Here is a 19,679-nt window from a genome sequence, read left to right on the forward strand (position 1 = left end):
ACATCTGTTTTCCCTCTTTAGCTCGTCCAGAATTTACCTTTTCAGCAAATGATTTCCAGTGCAGTTCTCAATATTTGCACATAAACAAGTGTATTTAAGCAACATCCACAAAAAGGAAAGGCTACTTCAGTTTTTTTTCCATTAACTACCTTGTAACCCGGAGTTTGTAATTTAACTAATGAAGATGAAAATTTAAAATTCCCTGCATTACTTTTTTTGACCAATTTCCTATTAATTATGTGTATTTAATTTTAAACACACTGGAAAAAAAACAGAACTAAAAAGGCTACGCAGTCTTGTACAATGGAATTAGGAAAAGTGCCCACACTCTCATTGGCAGTTTAAACTGAATAAACCTCAAATATAAACTTGTTAGTATTTTAATTTTATTTTGGATCAGAAATGATATTACAGCTACAAAGAATTAGAAAAAAGATTAAATGTACAATGCTCCCTTTTGCTGCTCTGTCTTACTGCAATATATTTTATCTTTAAATGTTTAAGGTTAATGACCTCTAATAAAACAGGCATCACTTATCAAAATCATAATCATAATCATTATCAAGGACAAATGTCCCAGCAGCACAAGCTCATAAACAATCTGTTTGTTTATGATCACTTGATAAGTGATACTGAGATTAGTTTCCCTTAGCAAAACAAGGATGTATGAAGTGCAATTTTTGTCAAAGAAAGCTTATCATTTTCAATTCAATAAACCTCAATACACTGTAGACTCTCTCCTTTCCATCCAGTGATGATGTGAAGGGGTCGCAGGTTCACCTGTGATTTTGCATGACAGCCTCGCCACACACATCATGCGCTGCCAAATGCTCTGCCATTAATTTATGATTTAAAGTAATTAACTTTTGCTGATTAAAGTAATTATTTCAAGTGCATTGCACTCAGGCCCAAATGATGCACACGCAGTCCTCCCCAGTTTTTGCGTGCAGCATGCCAAGTGTTTAAAAACTGCACCAGGGAACTCACAGCGACTTCTGTCAGTCTAACAAATATGCCATGTTTATGGCTGATTTGTACTAACTGCTCATTTTAATGCTGTGTTCTGGCAGAACATAGACACAGTGTGAATCTTCTTACATGCAAACAAGATGAGCATCGGAAACATGTCATTTGGCTGACAGTGAAAACTGTATAAGCAGTCTTGTCTTCAACCTCCGAAAGGTATTTTAATAATTTTTTTTGATGTTGGTCTCCTCATATGCAGGGAATGCAATTATATGTTAAATATTTTCCACTGATTAAAATAAAGGCTTAGAAAGAAACAATATCTGCAATGTTCTGAGCTGTCAGGTCTACTATATTATGCATGTTGACCCCAGTCTATTTTTAATTAAGCAATAATGAATGGCAACATTAGTGATGAATAATATACTTCAGAATTCATTTGTGCATTGAAGCGATGCAAAGCATGCTATTTTATCAATAATGCACACTTCTAAAATAATTATTGCTATCATATCATGTCTTAGTGTGCTCAATTTGATTTATAAAATTGTGTTCTAACCTTAAATGTAGAGGTATGTTATGTTTCCAGTAATTAGCATTCCTGTAAATGGTTATTAAAATCACCCTGAAATTATAACTCAAGTAATGTTCATCACTTTAGATAACTGTTTCCTGTAAAGCTTAATGGGTGTGTTAGTAAGTGGCACAGTAGCAAGGTAATAATACACCCACATCTCTATGGGTAAAGGGACAAGCCAAATTTAACCTGCACTCATGTGCGATGAGTTTGTCAGAACTGTCAGCCAAAACTGACAACCCTGGCTTTGAGAGCCAAGCTAGCTGATCTAGGGTCCAGGCTGTGGAGGAGCCAACAGCATCACTTGCCTTAACTCCAACTAGTGCATGTACTTTGCAGGGTTTGGCTTCAGTGGTTGCCCAATTGACTGAGTAAGTACTGTAAGAAAGAGCTATCCTGATATAGAAAAAATAATGGCCCAGAAATTGCTCGGAGCAGCGAACCAACAACGCTCACCACTCCATAGATTTATACTAACCCACTAACTTACTGTGGTCTTTACTGGCTGCACTTCCTCTAATTAGATGCGGAAAAGAGCCCAGCGTTAGCTCCAGCGAAGCTAGGACCCATGGGAGAAGCAAGTGGATCACTCTCTCCCCTCGACCAATCAGATTGCAACTGCGAAGAGTTTCTGCAAGCTAGAACGTAAAATCAAGGAAGTGAAAGGTACAACACTAAAATCACTTGTACAAACAGTTATAGACAGCAAAAAAAGGGTAAGAAATAGTCAAATTAAATAAAAGAAACAGAAGGGAAAAATTAAAAAAAACAAAATTTGTTTTAAAATTAAAAACACTTTTTTTTAGTGACCAAAAACTATTAAAATAAGGAGTAATGAGACTCCATATTTTTAAAAGTTAATTTTTAGTTGTTTGGCACTTATTATCACTTACCGTGCTGTTAAAACTTAGTTTAGACCTGGTATTTTAAGCGTAACTGTATTGTGGCGATATTAGTTACTTTCTAGCTGGACAGAAGAGCAAGTTGGCGCTGCTTCATTGTTTCCACTGATTTCAGCCGGCAATATCCCTTTAATTCGAAGCTGCCATATGGCCGATGCACCAGTAGGAGGAAGTTGTTGATTTCCGCGTTTCACTGCGCGTGTGCGAATGCCGGAACTTGTTCCTCGATTTCACCACTAACAACGGTGAGCACTGTTGAGCTCACCGTTCTTTTTAAAGCAATTTCTGGGCCATAGACCTTAACTTACGAGACTCAGCTTCCTATTCATTTCAACTGCAAGTGCTAGTCTCTCAACGTTGTATTTGAACACATTTCAGGTGAATTATTTTTCAGTATACAGGTACAGATTACATACAGGAAAGAAAAGTGAAGCCATTCTGTTATTGGTGTTTTAAAATGCAGTTGTGATGTTCCTTACTAAAATGAATTGGAAAGCTGTTGCAAATTGCACCAATTTGGTGATAAGGGCACCAGCAATCCAATATCATATTCTGAGGGGATGCCACATAGAGATATTTCTGTATAATCTGCTGAAACCACTCTATCCATTTTGGGCATGTCAGGCATGAAAACAGAATTGAGGCCTGAGTTCTCATCCTGAATTTTTTGAACGTATTCTGGGGTGAATTCTGCAGTCATTAAGAAGTAAGTTTCCTGAGTTATGGTAAGGAACTTTTTCCTTTTCCTACCCAGTGTCAGCATCATGAGCTTCCAGACCAAATATGGCATTGACCAGATCAATTCAGAGCCCCGACTATGTGATCCCAAAAGTCTTCCTTAATTCCTTCCTCATATTCCTCTTACTACATTAAAGTGCTTCTTAAATTTCCTACATCAACAATAACTTCTTGGAATAAGACTTCATAATTGGTGTTGAATTTTGGGTAACTTTATATTGTGAAGTTATATTATCCATTGGGAGCCAATATCAAACTCCCCACAATTATTTCTCTTTGACCCCTTAATAGTTTTCATATCATCTGTCAGGACTAGATTTGAACCCAGGTCCTAGAGCACTTTAATCCTGTGCCTCACCCAATTCTAAACATTAAATTGGATTATCTGTTCAGGAAACATACATTGTACAGCTAACTTGGATGCATTTGATGTAGAATTGCCCTCATCCTATTTATAGTTTTGTATAAACCTATCAATTCAATGTACCTGTTATTTTTGGCTCTTTAATGGGAAGATGTTTGACTTCTGCATCTATAGGAGGCCAGTGGTTAGAAACATACCTCTTAACTGTCCTGTTTTAATTGGGACATCCCAGCATTAAACAGCACCATTGAGAAAAGCAGCAGCACGCAAGATCCCCAAGCCAGCAAAATCAGCTGATTTTCTGGTTCCACAGCTAAATTCCCAAGTGACAACCAATGTTCCACCCTTTCGACACATTGGATGTTGAAATATACGGGTACACATTATATTTGCAGTAACTCTTTGGGTTGAATAAGGACAATTGCCATCTTATCTGAACTCTGCCTATAGAAATGGTACATCTTAATTTACTGGGGGTAAAATTGGACTTCGACGACAGCGTAAAAAGGCAATAGCAAACCAGCAGCTCGTTAACACTGTGCTCAATTTCCTTTTCCATTGTGGTAAAGAAAATCAGGTGAGGTGTAAAACGGGCTACCGATATGCTATTGCCCATTTTGCGCTATTGCTGAAGACCAACTTTAGCTCTGAGGCGGGTATGGGTTGGATGCCCAATTTACACCCTGAAGGCAATGGGGCGTAAAATCGGGCGGGGAGTGTAAATCGGGCTTCTGACTCGAACCCGTCCGGTTCTCGCTGGGCGGGTTGGGTTAAAATCGAGACAATTGTGTCTAAACTCCGTGCAGATCATGAGCATTGGGTCTTAAAATAGATGTGAACCTGAATAGGTAATGCAGGTAAATAATTAGACTAGAAGGGATCCATACCAGAATTTTGAATAGGGCATTCACCATGAATCATTCAAAGAAAAATTCTGAATCCGGGATTCATCTGTCCCTTCGGGTCTTACATAGAGCTTGAACTCATAATGGTTCACACCAGAGAATGGTTCTACACCAGAGACAGAGGGCTCAATTTTGAAATGGTGGCGGGATGGCAGCAGGGGGGAGGGTCAAGATGCGCGCGGCAAACCCGAATAAAAAAAACTTACCTTTTCCGAAGCGATCGCAAGATAATTGATGATGTTTAATGTTGTTTCCGGGTTTTGCGCCCAGCAGCTAGCCTGATTGACAGGCTGGCTGCCGACAGGAGCTGCAACGCCAAGGTGGGGGGGGGGGGGGGGAAAGAAAAAGAGAGAGAGAGACCGAATCGGGCAGTGGAACAGAGAGTAGGGGAGGGGGGGAAACAAAGATCTGGGAGGGGGACAAAGATTGGGGGGGCATAGGACATCGTCAGAAGTGGGGGAGACATCAGGGGCTGAGACATCAGACATTGGAGCGGGGGGGGGGGGGGTGCAGGTGTCATCGTTTGAAACGGAGGTTTATTTTGTTTTTTAACCTGTGAAATATTTTTTTTATTTAATCTCTTTACTTTATTTTTGCCTGATCCAGTCCTTCAGGAGTGAATCGGAAACCATGGGAAAGCCGCCCAGGTAAGTGCAAAATCAGTTTAACTACCTACTATGTCAGAAATAAACTACCTTAAGTACTTCAATGAGGTACATTTGGTTCTTTAACTATCATCCCGCCGGCTTTAATTGCCTGCGGGACTTCCCGGTGCGGGCGCGCGCACATAGATGCGTCTTTGTGAGACGCGGAGGTCGGCATGTTGGAGCCGGTTTCCTTTCCCACTGCTCACTTCCATGATTTTCGGAGCCTCCCCCTGCTCCCAACGCACCCGCACGGACATTTTAAAATTGAGCCCACAGGGTGTGGGAGCTTTTCTCTCTCGGTGAGTGCATTTGATATCATGGAATCACTCTTTAAAAAATGAATGTTTTTTTTATCCCTACTTTCGGGGTGTTGGAGAATCGATAGAGAGGAGAAGGGACATCTCTTATAATGCTGTCCTCAGGAACTGGAAAAAAAATTCTTGCTGATTTTGTGTTGTGGCATGGGGAATGTAATCAAACTGTGATGTATGAGTTAAAAACAGAAATTGCTGGAAATACTCAGCAGGTCAGGTAGCAGTTGTGGAGAGAGAAGCAGAGTTAATGCCTCAGGTCAATGACCTTTCATCAGAACTGGAAGAAATAAAGATTTAACAGTTTTTAAGCAAGTACAGAGCCAGGAAAAGAGATGGGGAGGAGAGGAGGAAAGAACAAAAGGGAAGGTCTGTGATAGGGTGGAGGGCAGGAGTGATTAAATGTCAAAAAGGATGATGGTGCAAGGTAAGGGGGTGGTAATGGGACAAGTAAAGAAACAAAAGGTGGGTCTACAGGAGCTGTAAATAGCAATAGCAGAACCATTTGTTCGAAAAAATGGGAGCAGTGGTTGTGATCTGAAGTTATTAAAATCAGTGTTGTAAAGTGTCTAATCGAAAGATGAAGTGCTGTTCCTCGAGCTTTCGTTGAGCTTCATTGGAACAGGGAGGACAGAGAGGTCAGAGTGGGAGTGGGACGGAGAATTAAAATGGCAAGTGACCGGCAGCTCATGGTCACGCTTGCTGACTGAACGGGGGTGTTCAGCAAAGTGACCACCTAATCTGTGTTTGGTTTCCCCAATGTAGAGGTGACCACACCGTGAGCATGGGCCCTCAACCGTGTCCATCCCATTTCCCGTTCTTCTGCCCTTATCCCTTCCCCTCCCTCCCAGAATCACGATAGGTGGTCCTCATTTTCCACCCCACCAGCCTCCACATTCAACAGATCACCCTCCGCCATTTCCGTTACCTCCAGCGCGATGCCACCACCAAACACTTCTTCCCCTCTCCTCTCCTTTCAGCCTTCCGAAGGAGTCGTTCCCTCCGCGACAGCTGGTCCCTTCTCCCATCACCCTCAATACCCACTCCTCTTCTCACGGCACCTTCCCGTGCAAGTGTAGGAGATGCAACACCCGCCCTTTCACCTCCTCCCTTCCCACCGTCCAGGGCCCCAAACATTCCTTCCAGGTGAAATAGTGATTTACTTGTATTTCTTTCAATTTAATATACTCTATTCACTGCTCACGCCGGTGTGGTCTCCTCTACACTGGGGAGACTAAATGCAAATTAAGTGATCACTTTTCTGAACATCTCAGTTCTGTCTGCAAGTGTGACTCTGACCTGCTAGTCGCTTGTCATTTGAATTCTCCGTCCCACTCCCACTCTGACCTCTCTGTCCTCGGCCTCTCACATTGTTCTAAAGAAGTTCAACAAAAGCTCGAGGAACAGCACCTCATCTTTCGATTAGGCACTTTACAACCTTCCGGACCCATCATTGATTTCAATAACTTCAGATCATAACCACTGCTCCCATTTTTTTCAGACAGCAGGTAATGTTCTGATGTTGCCATTTACAGTTCCTCTAGTCCCATCTTTTGTTTCTTTACTTGTCCCATTACCACCCTCCTTGCCTTACACCATTATTTGTCATTTAATCACTCCTCCCGTCCACCCTATCACAGACCTTCCCTTTTGTTCTTTCCTCCCCTCCTTCCCTCACCCCTTTCCCTGGCTCTGTACTTGCTTAAAAACTGTTAAATCTTTACTTCTTCCAGTTCTGACGAAAGGTCATTGACCTGAAACATTAACTGTTTCTTTCTCCACAGATGCTACCTGACTTGCTGAGTATTTCCAGCATTTTCTGTTTTTATTTCAGATTTCCAGCATCCGCAGTATTTTGTTTTTGATTTTGTGATGTATGAGTTACTGGTGCAGAAGCAAATTAGATACACAAGATAACAGAATTAGAGGCATATGTTCATCTAATTCTTCTCAATTCCTAACTTTTCGAATTACAGGCTAGGCTGCTCAGCTATCTGAATAACTTTCTGAAATATTATTTTTTCCGTTTATATTCAATTCATTTTGCTTAGAAATACCCATCAAGTCTACACAATAATATGCCAGATCCTCAACTTATCCTTTTAGTGCTTATTGGTCAATCCATTCAATCCAGTTCACTGATATTCTTTGTTGATGATCTCATCTCAGCCCCAGGACATTGCTGCAGGAGTTCCTCAGGGCAGTGTCCTAGGCCCAACCATCTTCAGCTGCTTCATCAATGACCTTCCCTCCATCATAAGGTCAGAAATGGGGATGTTCGTTGATGATGGCACAGTGTTCAGTTCCATTCGCAACCCCTCAGATAATGAAGCAGTCTGTGCCTGCATGCAGCAAGACCTGGACAACATCCAGGCTTGGGCTGATAAGTGGCAAGTAACATTCGCACCAGACAAGTACCAGGCAATGACCATCTCCAACAAGAGAGAATCCAACCACCTCCCCTTGACATTCAATGGCATTACCATTGCTGAATCCCCTACCGTCAACATCCTGGGGGTCACCATTGACCAGAAACTTAACTGGACCAGCCACATAAATGCTGTGGCTACAAGAGCAGGTCAGAGGCTGGGTATTCTGCGGCAAGTGACTCACCTCCTGACTCCCCAAAGCCTTTCCATTATCTACAATGCACAAGTCAGGAGTGCGATGGAATACTCTCCACTTGCCTGGATGAGTGCAGCTCCAACAACACTCAAGAAGCTCGACACCATCCAGGACAAAGCAGCCCGCTTGATTGGCACCCCATCTACTACCCTAAACATTCACTCCCTTCTCCATCGGCGCACCATGGCTGCAGTGTGTATCGTCTACAGGATGCACTGCAGCAACACACCTAGGCTTCTTCGACAGCACCTCCCAAACCCGCGATATCTACCACCTAGAAGGACAAGTGCAGCAGGCACATGGGAACAACACCACCTGCACGTTCCCCTCCAAGTCACATACCATCCCGACTTGGAAATTTATCGCCGTTCCTTCATCGTCACAGCGTCAAAATCCTGGAACTCCTTACCTAACAGCACTGTGGGAGAGCTTTCACCACACGGACTGCAGCGGTTCAAGAAGGCTGCTCACCACCACCTTCTCAAGGGCAATTAGAGATAGGCAATAAATGCTGGCCTTGCCAGCGACGTCCACATCCCATGAATGAATGAATAAAAAAAAATTATTATTAATAATGCTGATTTCCTGAAGTGTCCAATTGTTTTATCATTTGTACAGGGTAGTCCTGTGCATTTCTATGTGCAATCCAATAAAAATGCATTAACAAAAGAACAAATTAAAAATAAAAAGGAATTTTGCTGGAACAGGCTGCTCCTAATGGACTGATTATATGTGTGCAACTTTTTCAATACAGTGTGAACAAGTATTCTTCTCGGGCACAAGAACTGAACTTATTCACGGAGAATCATTATTTTGGAGGCTGCAATCAAGATTTTGTGAGAAAACATATTACCAAGTATAAGGGCATCATTATACTATAGTGATTGGTTTGAGGCTCGTACTTGTGGAATTGGCAGACTTGAGCTTACTGTCAGCTCCACTCCACTCTTCACTCAACAGCACCTGAATGCTGGTCACATTTTAATGTCAGATGACAACTGGACAGTCAGCTAATATTAACCTTAAAAAGTTTTAAATTCTGTATTGATTACAGTTATAGTGCAGCCAGTGTTAGGCTGAGGTGATATAAGGTTACCTCCTTGAAGCAGTATTATATATCATTCACCTAAATTTGATTTGGGTAACTTTACACCTAAATTGCACGACAAAGTTTGCATCGATGCAAAGCCAAAACTGCAATTGGACAACACTATCATGGCCCAACTTGCTGTAAAGCAAGTAACACCAGTGTTAAATAGACAGCATCTCTACTCTACAGCTTATTATAGCTATAATTTGAAACTGTAAAGCAATATAATCTATTCCTTTTGTCTTCCAATTGTTCAAGGCTTCAGAAAAAGGTCGATACAGCTTCTATTAAAATTCAGTTTAAATCCTTCAGTTTAATCATTGTCCTGGCCTATGAATATGGATGGCATCAGCTAACTGTAGTAACACTGTCTTCTTCTGAGACAAAACATATTTAAAATAATTTGAATGCTACGTCAAGGCTGCAGTTGTCAGTTGTTTTAAGGGTAGAATTGCCGATTGGTAAAGTTCAACAATGGCCGATTAACTGATGTGCACTATTTTGACACAGGTGTTAACCACTAGAATTAATAGGTAAATTAATGTAAAAATAGTAGACATGAATGTGGAAAACGTGTGTTGTATGTTCACACATGAACTTTGTTTAACGGATTTTCTATCATTTGCTGTCTAATCCAACAAAAAGAAAATCGTGCATTGGATTTTCTTGTGCAATGCTGCCACAACTCGGCAGGATAACAGTGGAAAACAGGAGAACATGGGGCTGCAAGGCCTCCTGCCACATTGCCATCAGAAGCTGAAGCTTCCTTTTCCGTCTCTGCCAGGAAGGCCACCAGCCACCCCATTGCTACCTATTGCCTGTAATTGCCAGCGGGGAGACTGGGCCAATGTTGCTAGGCAATTTTACTTCTCTCTGATCTCAGGGACTGCCAGGAGCAGACCATGGGGTATTGGTGGCAAGCCCTCCAGGTTGCTCGATGGAGAAAGAGGACCTATTCGTGTCCTCCTGTTGATCCATAATGGCCTTGAAACCTACCTGCGGAAGGCCTCAGCCCAATATGAAGTCTTTCCAATAGCCTATTCCAATATAAATTTCCGTTATCTTCGGAGCAACTCTGCCCTCTTTAGGGTGTTTTCTGCTTCTTCTGGTGCTGCAGTGGCTTCACTTCTCTGAAGTGACACCTCCCTCTTGGTAATGGGAAACCTACTGGAACCTGCCCTGCATCCCTAATGACCCCCCAACCCAGGAAAATAGCTCAGGTTTAAGGTGGGGTTGGGGCAGTGGGCAGAAGTACCACCCCAACACAATACCACTGTAGAGAGGGAAATACAGCACCATCTTATTGATATCATACCATAGCTCAGGGAGCCTAAAATGGGCTTTTAATCCAAAGGTAATCATGCCAGGATGCACATCGACACCTTTTTTTCAATGACTAGTCCAACTATTTTGCATGCAGTACTAGAAATGAGCTGATGTCATTTATTTATTGACCAAGGAAGACTGAAAAGTAAAAATGACTATAAAGGACAGCTGAGGTAACCCAACATATTGTAGGATGCACTGTACAACCGACTGCTAGGCCATAGGTTCTAACCCCAATTATTTTCTATTTTGGTGAGATATCAGCTGGGGTCATCTGATGAGGTACTGACAATACAAACTGCATCCCGGGAGAAGGGAGAAGTCGGAAGGTGAGGTAATCTGCATTGTTCTCTCACATCTCCGAACCGGTTAAGAGTGGCACTGGAACAGGAGTGGAAGTGTGTTGCTTGTCCATCTTCTCAGCAGAAGAACGGGTTGTGTTACAGGGGCAGAGGGGAAAGGGGTGTGGAGTTAGATCTAAAAAATAACCGGTGGAAAAATAACATTTTTTTTAAAGAGCCATAGAAACATTTTATTCAAAACGATTTATCGCAGGGAGATAGGATGTGGGTCGTAATGTTCAGAATTTATTTATACAGCTATTTTGCATCGTTACTTTTTCACGTATTTTAGGTCACAGGAACGTTGTTATATTTAATACGTAGAACAATGTAACCTAGAACCTACCCTTATCAAGCCAGGTCTGTCGAGCAGAGGCCAAAATAACACTCACAAAATTAAGAGATGTAAATGAAGCCTCTGGGTCGTTATTATAGAAAGCAGCAGAGGAAAAGAGATAATGCAGCAAAAAAAAACATTGTGCACATAAGCGAGACATTTGGTAGCTGTCTCGAAATGATACCCTATGAAGAAATTTTAATTTCTAATTCTGATGAATTATGAGCAGCTTTTATATGGCTGTGGCCTACATTCTGTGAGTAATATTAGGAGCAGTTTGCAGTCAACAAGCAGGTCTGCTACATATAAAATATTATCAATGATCTTGTCAACCAGAGCCCTAACCTCCTTTGTTATTTTCATCTGTTCTCCCCTCAGATGTCTCTCCTAGTGCCTATACCCCCTGAAGACTAGCAACAGGATGTCATACACCTGTTTTGCTTAAGGCTGGGACTTCAAACCCTTTGTGATAGTGTAGGCATTGGCTCACACGCTGCCTTGCTCAACGTATATGTCAAAATGTCAGATGATAGTTGTTGTATCTGCAGCTGTTGCATAAGAACAGTGCCAGGGGCACAACGTTCCTGTGGTGAGCTTTAATTTGCTTCCCCCCTCCCAGAAGAGCTTCCTCCCCTCACCTTGCTGCTTTCTCTGCAGCTGTAGAGGAACGCAGTCTACATGCAGCTGGGACCGGGATGTGTGCAGAACCTTCACACAAGGCACGCTTACGGTAGGAGAAGAAACCACAGCGAACTCCAGCCGCAGAAAATAAACAGACATCTGCCGCTTTCATTTGAATTGCCTTTTATGAAAGCACTTCCAGCAGAAACCAAAGTGTCGGTTTAGATTAAAAATATAAACGATTGGAATTTCAGCCATTTTGCAACATTCCAGACACGGAATCTAATGTAATATGGTCACACATGACGTGCAGTCATACAGGACACATGCACAGTCCAACTGCGAGTCATTGTCTTTTACATTTAGAGGACAGAGATCAGAATTCCTGGACTTCAATAATAATCTTAACCCAGTTTAACCATCAGCTATAAAAAATACACACTTCTGGGAAAAAAAGTGATTTATAAAAAAATATTCCAAGAACTATCAAAACAAAACAATTTAAAAATGAAGAGACTTTCTGCTGATTTACATCATTTATAGATAAAATAGAAGAGAAAAAAAGACGTAATTCGAATTCTGATTCCAGGGGGTGGGAAGCTGGATGGGTGAGGGGGCAGCCCGCACGGTAACAGCAGGGGAAGGCTTGGCCAATTTTGATGGCCGGGCCTCATTTATATCCCATCCACCAGCTGCCTGCCTGAAACAGGTGCAAAGAGGCAGCTGGCCAGCTGCCAGCAGTTGAAGATTAGGGCCAACCTGAGGCCACCTGCTGGCACATAGGTAAATTACAGGGGGTGGGGGAGCGGTCGAAAGGGTCTCATGGATGGGAAGGGGGGGGATGCTTGGGGCAGCCGAGGTCCAGACTTTCCTTGTGGGGCACAGTGGGGCATTTCTGCTCCTCCTAGCCTCACAAAGGAAAGTTTAACACTTACCTTACAGGGCCTGTTCTTCCTGCAGACCAGGTTATACTGGGAGAGGAGGTCAATGGGGGCGCCCCACTCAATCAGTGGTTAAAATGCCATCGGGGTCTTATATGTGTCATAGGACCCCAATTTACATAAATGTATGAGGCTCACGTTTGCTTCAGGCGGACGCTTAAGCCGCCCAAAAAATTGCCGTGGGGCGGCAATGGAGCGGGAAATTGACCTGCTTCATTTTAAATCCTTCTCTGCTGGCTTCCTCTGGGTGGGGAGTTAAAATTCCCCCTTATATAATCCAATACTTAGACTACATATTCCAATACTGAAACTACATAATTTAATATTTCAGCTATATAATCCATAGCTAAAGTCATCAGTATTTTGGATTTCATTGGCATTGCTCAAACAGAATTATGTCAATTTATGAGATTTCTTATATATGAAATGCAGCATTTTTTGATTTAACATTAACCAACAGACACAGAAGTAGGATGATTTGAAATGTAAATGAGCTACCCAAGGAGAGATGGGACAGCCATAAGACTATTTATTTTTCTAAGTTTCTGTAGCATTGAGGCAATGGAAATCATTAGATATAATTCTAATCATTTCTTGCCATTGTGATGCAATGGATTCTTTACAGCAATTAAATGACCAAGAATGACCTTCATTCAATGCACCCAACAGCAGACTTAGCTAAACAGACACTCAGGTGCCAGAGGTTTCTATATCCTAGGAGAACCATTTCAGTCAAAGTGGTAACTTTGATTGACTGTTTGGTGGGCTAATTCCTGTACATAGACATAAGGGAGGGATCAGGGGACACTCAGTCTCCCTCTCCCTTTCTGGTCAGACAAAGACACGAGAATGTAGCTGGTATACACAGCAAGGGATCTATGTTACCATCCGTGGGTCATGTTACCATTGAATTAGATATAGGGTGCACTGTGAATCGTAGAAATGCAAGGTCCATTCATGGGAACGATTGGTGATACTGAGAACATCTCACGCAAAACCTGCAAAATTGTAAAAGGGACATTAATTTTTGTTTTACTATGCCTCAAAGCAGCTAAACCCAGTGGCATAAAAAAGCTATGAAAAACAGAACATTAAATACAAGCCGTTTCGCCAAATTCAAATAGTTTGTAATTTTGCTTGATGTGGTGAGGGGAGGGAATATTTTTATGTGTTCTTAATTACACAAAATTAATTTTTAATTTAAATCTATAACTTAACTTAGAGGGAGTAGCGCAATGTATATTTAATTATACAAAATTAATTTTTAACAGAACTGTTCCGTCTGCAGTGATGGGTTTGCAACAACCAAAATGCCTCAAAATTGACATTGAATGTTATATTTTTAATGTCGCCCATAGTGCTCTATGGGACCTAACTAAATAGCCCACAATGGCAAAAGGTTTGATTATCCCTATACTGGAGCCGGCAGGCTGGCCTTCTTAACAGTATTTGTCATATTATAAATGGAAATATGTTATTGCTATGCCTGTGTTTCTTTTTAAGCTTTAGAAATATGGATAGTCCTATTCGATGCAGTTTCACATGTGCCAGTTTGTTGAAATATTCAAAATCAATCAGCGAATTCACCTAAAATACGACAAATTTTAATTTGGCTAAATATAACATTGTGCTATTATTTCTAATACTTCTTTGGTAACTAATTTTCTTATTTTTTTCCCCTTGCTCTCTTTGACTCTCCATGCTGCACACACAGGGTCTGTATCACCTCTCAGTCCTCTGTCATTTGTGCTCTATAGAAGTCCACCACTGAGCAGGTTTTCACCAGATTATGTGTGGTGCATTTCTGGGACATATGTCCAAGGTGAATTTTTGTCTCTGTCCTCATGGAAAAAAACATCTGTTGGGCACTGCCCCCTGACAGCGTAGCCAAAGCCGTGAATTTACCATGGAAAAAACTGTGGATGTGTATTCTGACTCATAATGGCATAATGTATTGGTGCTTCAATATGATGCTTTCTCTAAAAATTAATATACTTCAATTCCTGTCTTGAGTATCAACAAGAAAAGTAAAATACTCTAGAAAGAAGAAGTAAAGAAAAATCAGGATTCAATTTGAAGGGCAACTGTATTATATTATTGTAATTGCATACATTTTTATTTATAGTTGGTCACAAACATCTAGTACATTGCCAGCATCACACTAAAAATGAGGTGTTGCCTCTCAGCTGTTTCCTGGTGAGATATTTTACATAAATAAAAGCAAAATAAATATGCTCACTCAAGTAATTACAGCTGCTGGGATTGGCACAACACTGTTAATTAGGCATATTTGAATTGAAAAATATGGTGCTTTATTTAAAATCTATACTTCACAGCCGCTGCAGAATAGGCCATATAAATATCCATCCCAGAGTTTTTCAATCATGTCTGATGTCTAGTTATACCACTTTAGGACAGAGTCAATCAAATTTTGATTTTAACATTTCGGTGGAAACATGAATGTTCACTACAACATTCTACCTCTCTGCTCCAAAACTTCTTTGATCATTTAAAATTGGTTAAACTTTAAACTATCTTTCTCATTAGAAAGAGAAGATTGTGCTTCTCCTATCAATTTGCATCAGGCACGATAATATAAACACCCAATACTTATCATAATTACAATTTAGATTGAGGTCATGACTGAAGGTATTATTAGAGGAGAGATCAGTGGAAAACAACTTGTTTACAGAATAACAAATAAACTAGCAAGCATAGTGAATTATTTTTCAGTACAGCTGTTCCATCTTGTCATATGATACTATCCCTATCATAATCTGAAGCTATGGATCAAACCTCAGTGGCAGTAGTAATACAAGATATAGAGGGGCCTATCCTCATTTTATACTGTCTTATATCCTAATGCGCAAATGGAAAAGCTCGATAATACAGGAAAATGTTAGCCAGTTTTATTATTATCAACAACATGAAACATGAGAGTGTTAGGAGTATAGTGCAACAGACTGTGTAAACTGCTCAAGCTTTGCTTTCATAGTTTATCACGTTGGCAGAATTCAGTTGTGTTACAGCCCAGTAACAAACTCTTACACATCTTTATTCTCTATAGCTTTGAAATTACACTGTGCACGCATTAGTGTATGAGGGCTTTATGTGCCTGTATGACATTCCTCTGTCTGCTATGTTAATGGAGGCATTAGCCCATTTTAAATAAAGGAATTTTATATCAACGCATTAAGCACTCGTACGCTAATATCCGTACAGCATAATTTCAAAGCCCACACAATTAAAGGGATAATGATGGGTGATCTCATTCATTCTATGCAATGTACAATTTCTATGTAACATGTTTCCACTCATTCCATGGAGATTACCTTATTACTATGTTTGTTAGATTAAGCATTTCTTTTCACAATTTTTCCAAAGTCTTTAAAAGAATACTTAAGAGTTAGCTGGATTGTAATGCAATGTAATTTTCCAGATAAGCAAAATCTCAATTTTCAACAAAACTGTATGAAAACAACAGTTTAGATGATTCTGCTGAAACTCAATTATTTCAAATCAAGAAGAAATTAAAATAATATTTTAGCATTCCAGCAGACTCGACCTTTAAGTATAATATCAAATGACTTTTGCATACTTTAGAATATGCAAATATTTTCTATTACAGATCAGTTGATGAGATGCCTCTTCATGAACTTGCAGTGTGTAAAAATTAAAAGTATAAACACAGCAAAACACAGAACAATTTTTAGTTAACAATCGTTTTGAATAAGCTAAAAATTGTAATAATAGAAACAAGTACAAAAAATACTTCAATACTGAAATGGATAAAGATTGCTTTCAATAAAACTTAAAATAAAATTGGTCCCATAATCTCCACAAAAATAGGTATGAAGTTATTAGAATCTCTTATTCATCCTTTCATTGAGATAAGTCATGGATACCAAGGTTGGAGTGAGATGGAGAATGTTGATGCAATGTTAGTTTTTATGAAATCACCTAAATTATACTTTAACTTATATTTAATATCCTGTTGGAGCTGGAACATGATCAAAACAAAATAAGAATTATTAGCAGCTGCATATCTTACATGAGAAAGTGTAAGACTCTTCCTGTGTTACGATATGGAAAAATGTGGCAAGAGCAAGTAAAACGACAACAGTCTAATGATGCTGGCTTGCTAACACCATCCATGCTGCCACTTTTTATTTACCACTTTGACTCGAGTGCAGACACTTTTAAAAAAAAATACTCCTCCAATTCTCTCTCTGTGTTTCTCCCTTCATCTGCTGAATGCAGGGTCTGATGATAGAGTACAATTTGTTGAGGTGGACAGAAACATACATAGATATAGGTTTAAACAAAAGACAGCGGGGAAAGATTCTGAAAAGTACCTGTTAGAAATGGTCATTGACATTTTTGGCCGTTAGTTTGTGATCAGTTTTCACAGTATGTAAAACTGAATTTGAAACACTTTCAAATCCTCAGTAATTGTATTTTTCAGGGTCTCATTATAGTTCCTTTTGAATGATCAAATCAGCCAGCTACAAGATCAAACATTCATATTAGGAACAAATAGTTGCACAGCAGTTTTCAGAAGAAGGTCAGATCACAAATAATTCTTGTTATAATAGAATCCCAAATTGCAGCCAAAAAGTACTAGCAGATGTGTCATCCCAGGATAGCATTAATGTACACTGCTATTTTCTTTTTCTATGTACCAATAATATATCATGCTTGTGTAATTATCTGTGAATCACATACACATGAAAAGATCTGTCTTAATGCAATTATTAAAAATTAGACGAGTAGCAAACAAAATAAGTCTTTATCACAGCCAGTATTTAAATCAAACCTTTGCAGTAAATGCCAAGGGTTAGTGAATGGGTTAAGGTCTTTTTTAAGCTAAGTATTCACCATGGATTCCTGTATAGAACATTCTATTTCTATTTGTTAAGCCAGGAAGCTGTGGATTTCAGTAGCTCACAAGACATTAATATTACATTTGTAGTATTGATTAGAAATCATTGTATCACTGTCTGCCGATTGAAATGCTGCTTTCCAAATGACATGGTACTTACCAGCGCTGCAGAGTAGCTAGTCTTCGACTGTTCTCAGGAGCCTGATAATACTGGCACAAGGAGGGAGAAAAGCAATTTCTCAAAACAAATTGATATTAACAATATATTAGTTGAAATGGTTCTACTATGAACTGTGTGTTTCTGCATCAATTTTACTGGAAATTTCTTACTAAATTTGAATCTAAATGAATGTAAAATGTGCATGAATATTTCGCAAGTCTGTCATTTTAGATTTTATGTTATCCAGTCTCATCTCAGATTTGATGGTTAGATTACTAGGGCTTTGTTAACTTGAACATATCATGCACAAGCAAAAAATATGAACAAACTTCATATTTGACAGTCCCTCGAAGAGGAAAAGCGCAGTCAATGGTTATTCAGGGTTCTGTGCTGATTTCCGCCTTACATAATGACATTAATAGTCGAAGTAATAGCCCATCAACATTTACCAATAACAATGACTGTTAGAGAATTTAATAGTTGTGGCCGGTATACTGTAGCATTGTTTCTACTGTTTTTGAATTTCCACACAATTTCTACCCCGGTCATACCATAATCACTATGGTAACACTTCTAAACTGTTACCATAATCATGATGAATTTCTACTAACCAACCCACACATTCTTTCTTTAATCTTATCTCTGTAAAAATGTGTATAGCAATGACAGTTACTTTTTTCACAAAAAAATATTTGAGGTCGCTGTATTTTGCAACCATGCCTGTTTCTTAAATTTCATTTCAATATTATCCAGATTTAAATTTGCCTTTAAACTTTATAATTCCACTAAATTCTTTGGATTTGGCTTAATAATAATGTATTTTATAATGCAGGGCATTTTTTATCAGATAAACTACAATAAAATTAAAAAATCAGTGTTTTTTAAAAAAAATGTACACATCCCTTCCTTTTAGGTTGCCATTTTGAGGATAGACATTATAAGCTGATACCATCCAATGGGCCCATCAGATTCTCTTATACTGCAGGGCCCTGGTTTTATAATTGCAATATTTTACAAGGCTGGCATTTGGTGATATGATACATGTTGATAAGCTATCAATGTTTAATGTTTTCATAGCCTTTCCCCTATTTATTATCTTTTAAAATTCAAACAACAGACAGTGATGCTAGAACTGGGCAGCAGTCAGATTTAAACTGTCAACTATCTGTAGCTGTGCCTTTAAGTTTGAAACTGAGTCCAATGACTTTAGATTCAGGATGTTATCGATATTAGATGCATAGTGCTTTTTTAATTCTACGCTGACTGCATTAAATTGAAAAATTATCTTAACCTTCTCAATTATTTTTTTTAAGTTGGATGTTCTATATTGCGAAAGAACTGTTTTACATTTATATAAAATACCTTAATTTTACTTATATATCAAAATTATTTTTTTTTTATATATGTATAGATATTTTCATCCTATTGGTTAATTAGAATTTCTGTGATTATTGCAAAGCCTTGCTGAAAATTAACTTTCAGCCAAAAAGCCTGGTTTCTTTATACAATATTGTATGGTTCTGATTTACTCACTGAAATAAAAATACAGTACAATACCTGTGGGGAAAGGGGTGTCTGCCAAGCACAGCAGTATTTTTACATCCAACTGTTGTATTGTTCAAATGGCAACAAGACTGCTTGCATCATTTAAGGAAGATCGAGTTGTATTTGGGCAGTTCTTTTAACTCAATTTGATGCTTTTTAAATTAGGTTACGCGGGTCAACAAAGAAAAGGATACAACCTTAAGCACCTTAAGGCAGAATAATGTGCTACACAACTATTTTTGATCTTTGCTTAGACATTCTAAAATGTCTAAACCTCCAAGAGGTTTCTTTGTAACACTGTCAAGTAAACGTTAACACAGGAATGTGACAATTGTGCAACAATAGAGAGCAATATGCCAGCATAACTTTATGACTAATTTATTAAAGAAATATACACTGGT

The 19,679-nt window shown here is 39.4% G+C and overlaps 1 long non-coding RNA gene across 1 annotated transcript; it reads left to right on the forward strand.

Annotated features, from left to right (window-relative positions):
* The first annotated feature begins 1,135 nt into the window (after nucleotides 1–1,135).
* On the forward strand, nucleotides 1,136–5,099 carry LOC137340311 (uncharacterized). The gene is made up of 4 exons (XR_010966770.1): nucleotides 1,136–1,182; nucleotides 2,068–2,209; nucleotides 3,070–3,151; nucleotides 5,059–5,099. It is a non-coding gene; the product is annotated as an uncharacterized lncRNA (long non-coding RNA).
* The last annotated feature ends 14,580 nt before the right edge of the window (nucleotides 5,100–19,679 follow it).

This window comes from Heptranchias perlo, chromosome 21 (assembly GCF_035084215.1).
Source record: "Heptranchias perlo isolate sHepPer1 chromosome 21, sHepPer1.hap1, whole genome shotgun sequence".
NCBI classification, from domain to species: domain Eukaryota; kingdom Metazoa; phylum Chordata; class Chondrichthyes; order Hexanchiformes; family Hexanchidae; genus Heptranchias; species Heptranchias perlo.